Here is a 7,045-nt window from a genome sequence, read left to right as displayed (position 1 = left end):
AAAACTAACCAGAAACGCTATAATAATAATTAAAAAAAAATATTATAAATATAAGCTGGTAGTGTCTTATTAAATCAGTCGCAGAGAATATCGCTCAATCTTATTTGTTTTTCTGTCTGTCTAAGACACTTTTACCACACTCCTTAAAAGTCCTCGTCACTACTCCTAACAGTTTTTCACCGTAGGAGCTCCTAGAGCCTGAGATGCTTTGTGAATGACTTTTACCCTAACAAAGAAAAGTTCTAAAAAAATCTTAAAATTTAAGGAATTCTGAAAGTTTTCTAAGAATGACATCACTAAGAGATACTTTTAGCCTTAGGATGCTTTATGAATGGTCTCGACCCAGTTAGTTGTTCAGCCTAAGTTACCATGGTGATTTAGCGTTAGAGAGCTTCGGCTTGCATAAAGTAAAGTAAAGAACTGTGCATGCTGCACAAATATGTATGGAATAATTAATGTACATTATTTTGCAGTAACAACTTTAATGCGTCAAGGTAACATTTTATTTAATGTAACATTTAGGGTATAGCAAAAAATGTATGGACATATTATATTAGTGGTATCAGTTTTAGCATTTGACAACAAATACTTTAATCTGGGAAAAATATCATTGGCAGCAAAGGACTAACTTATTGTGTGACTATGAATGTACAGTATGTACACAGCCATTGATAACAAAACTTATGACATATTGTGTAAGCAAAGCTGGACTACTTCTTAAAATAAAGCTGTTACATTTGGTGTAAAGTCAAAATAAACATGTGCAGTTGTTTGTTATAACACAGAAGTGTGTTGTTAACCTCACTGTCAAATTTGAATTATTATTTTTTTTATAATGTAACACATATTTTACACATTCTCACTCATCACTATCACATTTTTTCTTTTCATACTGTTCTTGTTGTTTTTTTAAGCTTTTCTTTTCATGTGCCCTGTGGGATATGTGTGTTTGATAACAACGACATGTTGATGCAGGGACCCGTAGTAGTGTGGCCCCATTAGGGAGGTTCCCAACATATCAATTCACTTCAACTTTATTTATATAGCTCAAAATACAACAAACTCATCTCAAAGTGCTGAACAAAATATGAAGTCCATAGTAAAAAGGAAAGAACCCAACAAGAGCCACATGTACAAGCATTAAGCATTAACGCTTTGACTGGTTGGGGTTAGTGAACAGAAGGACAAACAGAATAGGGTAGAAGAATAGTCCAGTAATGTGTTGGGGGGGTTTCAAGTTGTGTCGCTGATATCTGTGTCTGTCGGGGTCTCTACTAGCAACTAGCCAGTGGTCGTTTCTCAATCTGTGTAGTTGTGCGGACTTGTGTGCTCGTGGACTCGTGAAACGTCATCACGTGCTGCCCAAGTCCTGTTCCAATTCAAAGTCCGCTTCTCAGCAAGTCCGCTGTAAATCCCTGGATGAGAACTTGCCACGACCATTTTACCGAGCATGCATCAGAGGAGACTTGATGACGATGGAGGAGGATAAGCCGCACATGTGTAAGTTACAAATAATACATTGACCAGCATATTGAACATAATAATAATAATAATAATAATATCGCATTAGATTTGGAGTTTAATTTCATACCTGAAGTGGTGCAGATTCTGTTTTGTCCTAAAGAAAATATTTTCAGGACAGAATTGTGTTTTTTCTTTAAAAATGTAATACCTAAAACTAGTGTTGTAGTAGTCTCAAGACCAACACTGCAAAAAAGGGGGGTCTAAAAACAAGATAAAAACACTAAATCTGAGGGAAAATGTACTCAAAACAAGTGAAATTATCTGTCCATGCAGCAAGATAATTTCACTTGACAAGATTTCTTAAATTAAGATTGTTAAATCTAGAAATAAGCATGTCTACAGAGGTGTTTGGAAGGCTTAAAATAAGCCAAACATGCTGGTTTTAAGATGAGATTACTTAAAAAGTAACTTTTTACAGCCTCTAAACAAGTGAAATATACTAAATTTAAGCATAAAATGCTGGTTTTAAGATGAGATTACTTAAAAAGTAACTTTTTACAGCCTCTAAACAAGTGAAATATACTAAATTTAAGCATAAAATGCTGGTTTTAAGATGAGATTACTTAAAAAGTAACTTTTTACAGCCTCAAAACAAGTGAAATATACTAAATATAAGCATAAAATGCTCGTTTTTAAGATTAGATTACTTAAAAAGTAACTTTTTACAGCCTAGAAATAAGTGAAACATAACTAAATTTACGCATAAAATGCTGGTTTTAAAATGAGATTACTTAAAAAAGTAACTTTTTACAGCCTCAAAATAAGTGAAATATACTAAATATAAGCAATTACAAACAAAATCTTTCTTACTTTTAGCAAATTTAGCTGAAGATTAGTTAAGAAAAATATTAAATTTAGAGAAAAATACTACACTATTAGTGAAGAATGACTAAACTCTGTCTTAATCCAAGCAGGTTTATCTTGAAAATGAATTAAACTAAGATAGATTTGCAAATTCAAATAACAACCAAGCAGTTCAATCAATTAATAAATCAAATGACACAAAATATTTACACAACTTACATTTTTAATTCAAATTAAACAGATTTGCTAGTTCAGACAACTCAACTGAAACAGGGGTGCGGCCGCGACCGTAGCGTCTTTTTTTCTTTCACTTAACTTGAAATTTTAAGCCCTTTCGCTCATATTTTTAAGTTGAAACCATTAGTTACATTTTACAGTGCAGGCCTCGATGAGGTAAAACAATTCAAGCAAATAATTAAGTGACACTGTAATAAACTTGTGGAATACACAAAACCATTGTAAGGCATGGGTAACAATAACAAGAACAACTGACATGACAAAATACTGCTTGACATTCAGCTACTTGTCAATGAATGATTTCCAATCAGCCATTGCTTTCTTATATGCACTAGTGGCATCTTGATCGTGGATTGTGTCACCAATGACCTCTGTTTGAATAACAGAGAGGAGCGTTGCAACACATTTAGGGTATGTTAAATGCAACGTGTAGTAGTATGCCAATAGCACCAACATCCCTTCTGAGAAATCTTCCTGTGGAAGGGTGGTCACAGGTACATTACCAACAGCCACGATGGTGGTTGATCCATCAAAAAGCAGAACTGGGGAGGAGAGAGGACGCTTCTCCAGATACAGGGTGGGGTCTTCGCCTGACTGGAACAGAAAAAAAAGAACAATGCGTAGAGAGTGAGAAGACATAAAAATGTATTGAAAGTGTATGATCATTTTTAAAATGAAACTATCAGGTTGCAACCAATGACTTGAGCACTCTTAAATTTAAATTCACGTTTAAAAACTCACACTCGTTATTATCAGATGAATTGCTTTACAATAGTGTAGGGGGGAACATGTTAAACTGATGTAGGAATTTAGGATTGATTAATACCTGATACAAGCTGATGCAAGGTGCTAATGTTTCATCAGTGAATGAATGAATGAAATAATTAAAGGTTTTGCAAAACATTTTTTGTTATTTCCTTCTGTCAACACCATTTGAGGGACACTAGAGGCACTTCTGTTTTCCCCTTTTGACATAAATTAGGTCATATCTATAACTGTGAACTTAGGTGTATTGTTACTAAATGTGAACAAGCACAATAATGTGAGAAAATAAAGGCACTTCAAAGAGGACAGTAAGGAATCAACACAAACATTTCTCACCTTCAGGATATGAAGAAGTGCCTCACAGCTATTCCCAAGCTTCTTTGGTGGTGAAGTTGGTGAGGGGAAGAGGGATGGGAGTGCATTGAAGAGGGCGAGTGTGAAATCCACTAAAGAATATAAGAATGAAAAGAATGGTCTGAATGTTGTACAAATATCAATACATATACATATTGTATGGAACAGCAACTTACCACTGCGGACATCCAAAGGGAAAGGTGGTTTCAGGACTTTCTTCCACACACCGTAGAACTGCACCTTGGCACAGAATTCTGCCCATCTTCCTTTTACTTCCTCAATGTATCTGCTGTTGGTGCCACCTACTATGCGCCGCAGCTCATCCATTGCCTAAAACAGCATTGTGCACAGTTCAACAGTTAACAATGCATTGAAATTCAGTACACAGATGGATACACAGTAACTCAAGTACAACAAACCAACATACATTTCGAACATCTTTGAAGCATGGATATGCCTCAAAGATTTTTGCAGGTCGGTCCTCTTCCTTTGTAACATCTGCATCAATGAAAGCCCGTCTGGCCTCAAACTCAAGGTCCAAAATTTGAGCAACATCATTTTGATTGGGTTTTGCATTGGGCTTATTGTACATGTTGCTCAATGTTCTGTAGTGCCTAGCCTGCATCTTCAGACTGTCCTGGCCCACTGAAATGACAAAAAACCAAGCCGAGACATTTCAATGTTAACACTTTAACAACAACACAGGGGAAATAAAGCGTGGTTAAAATACAATGCACTATTTTTTGGGAAACTTTAATCCAATTTCATGGATGACAGGCTGAGAGGTGTGCTGAGGTGGGCTTACCAAAAACATCCTTTGCAGGCGTGGTTGGTGATGCAGACGTGGCTGGTGACGCAGACGTGGCTGGTGAAGCAGACGTGGTTGGTGAAGCAATCACAGTCGTGGGTGCGGAGCATGAGGCTGACTCGGATGGCAGCAGTGATGTTTTGGTGCCACTCTTTGGCTTCTTTCGCACAGAGGGGAGTGGTAGTGGGGATGCTTTTTTTTTTAGAAATAATGAAAAAATTCTCAATACAATTATATGACAGGGCAAAATGGGCATATATAAACACAGTGCATGTCTAGCCATGAACTCTGGTTCAACAAATGTGGACAACTATAGTTTCATTACATGATTAAACATTTTTAGTCATAAACAAATTTGTATGACGGCCACCCTTTCATTTTTTTCCCACAATTTGCATACCTGCAGAGTTGTCCTCGCTGATGTCATCATTGCTCTCAAGAAGTATGGTATTATCACTCGAGTAGCTTGTGTCTGTCCAATCTGTCTCCATGTCCTGGTTGTCTGCGCTGAAGAGAGCTGTCTTGGCCGCTCCTCTTTGTGGTACGGAGCCCTGCCTCTTCCTTGGAGATCTCATATTCTGGAGTCGCTTGTACATTTTGGTGTAGATGGTCAGCTGTGGTGAAAGAATGTTAGATAAATTGTTTGTCTTGTTGTTGACCTGTCCACAGTTTTGGTTGAGAAAAATGAAAAATATTACTTACATATGGCATATTTGTGTCAGCATCACGTAACATAGGATAATAGTCGACAATCTTCTGTGACATGGCTCTCATTTCCAGTTTGGAGGGGTATCTTGCTTGTTTACCCATGGGACTAGCACGCAGGATTGCAACCATGCTAGTGATTGTGTTCCTTACAAGTCTGCAACATAGCTCCTTTGACATCTTGTAGTTCTTTTCCTTTCCATTGCAGAGCAATGCAAAGTACTGACTACGCACCATGTCTAACTCTGAATCTGTGTACACCACATACTCTGGAGGGTCTGGCATTTTCATTGTTTTCTCAGCAGATATGGGGGTGGAGGCTTGCGGCTGGCATGGTGGCATGGAGCTAGTTGAGGGCATAATCCCGCTTCCACTGCAAGTGCTGGCATCTTGGTCCGTGGTATTTTCACACTATTAGGATTATGTAGGATGAAAACAAAATGCATTAGGACCATTAAAATATGGTACAATTTAATTTTAATAACTATTATTTATTCCAATTTGTGTTTACATTTTGATTGATGAACTCCCAAAGTTTCTTTCTTCTGAGAAAATGTCCAGGACCAGGAAAAAGATCCTTCAGGTCTTCCCGGCTAAGGCCTTTCAAAGCCTCCTCATCAACACCGGCAGCTGTAATATGACAAATAAATACCTTAAGATGAAGCAATGCCAAGCTACAGTACCAAGCAACATAAAGAGGTGCCATTTATCTCTCCCTCTGAGCTCCAACACATTTGTAAACTGTTTAACTAGTTGTCTGTGCTATGAAGCCTCCTTAAAGTCAGCGAAAATAATCATAAGCCTATCTCACAAAGATGCCAGCCCCAAATAAAATCAAGGGTAAAAATGTTAAAGTCTGGACTTTAAACATTGGGCTACCTTTATGCCATAAGTTCAGTGTTGGTCATATTTTTTTTATAGGCGGGCCATTATCGGCGTTAACTTGCTGCGTTAACGTGAGCCATCTTGTCGGCGATAAAAAAAATATCGCCGTTAATCTATTCTCAAAGTTGAGTTGGGAGCTGGGTCCAGGCATTAGCCGGTTACCAGTTTCAAGGGTCACAATTCCTGCGTTATGAGCGCTTTTTTCCTTTTTTTTAAATGTGACGTTTCGTCAGGCATGAGAGGTCTCTCATGCCGTGAAGCTGCAGCGCGGCTCAGCACGGCGCCCCCCCCCCCCCTCCCCCCGCGCACGGCGCCCCCCCCCGCGCACGGCGCCCCCCCGCGCACCTGCGTGTGTTGTGAGAGTGACAGGCAGGTTGTGTGATGTCCGAGCCCCGGAACTTTTTCCACCGTCTAAGCGAACCAAGTCGGCTGTTTGTGAATACTTCAGCTACTATTAAAAGCCATACGGTCACGGCTTGGAAGAAGAAGTCCGCCCGATGTTCAAAACGAACAGTGGCAGCCTACATGGAATATGACAGCGCATGTTAGGGAGCATCACCCTGTTGTTGCTAAATTCAAGGTAAAGTTAATGCTGTCTTGAAATGAACGAGGTGAAATGAGCTTGCTAACGTCTGGTATTAGTGAAATTATCTTGTTACCTTGGCAGATATCTTATCTTCTTCATCTATCCTTTTGTAATGTTTTTATTTTAAACTGATGCACATATGGTAACTAGCATGCTAATGATGATTTATTTTAGCATGCTAGTAACCATATCTACCTCAGTAAAAAAAGAAGTTATCAACAACTTTTTTCTTTCATCAATCTTTATTGCTAAGGTGAATAACACCAGCTAGTTTCCTCTAACATGACTAAAATAATTGAGAAGCACATGTTGTTTTGTTTTGTTTTCTATATATTGTTTAAAAATATGAGACTGTTCAATTGAAAAGTTTTTTTTCT

This window comes from Gouania willdenowi, chromosome 14 (assembly GCF_900634775.1).
Source record: "Gouania willdenowi chromosome 14, fGouWil2.1, whole genome shotgun sequence".
NCBI classification, from domain to species: Eukaryota; Metazoa; Chordata; class Actinopteri; order Blenniiformes; family Gobiesocidae; genus Gouania; species Gouania willdenowi.
This window is presented reverse-complemented; position numbering follows the sequence as displayed.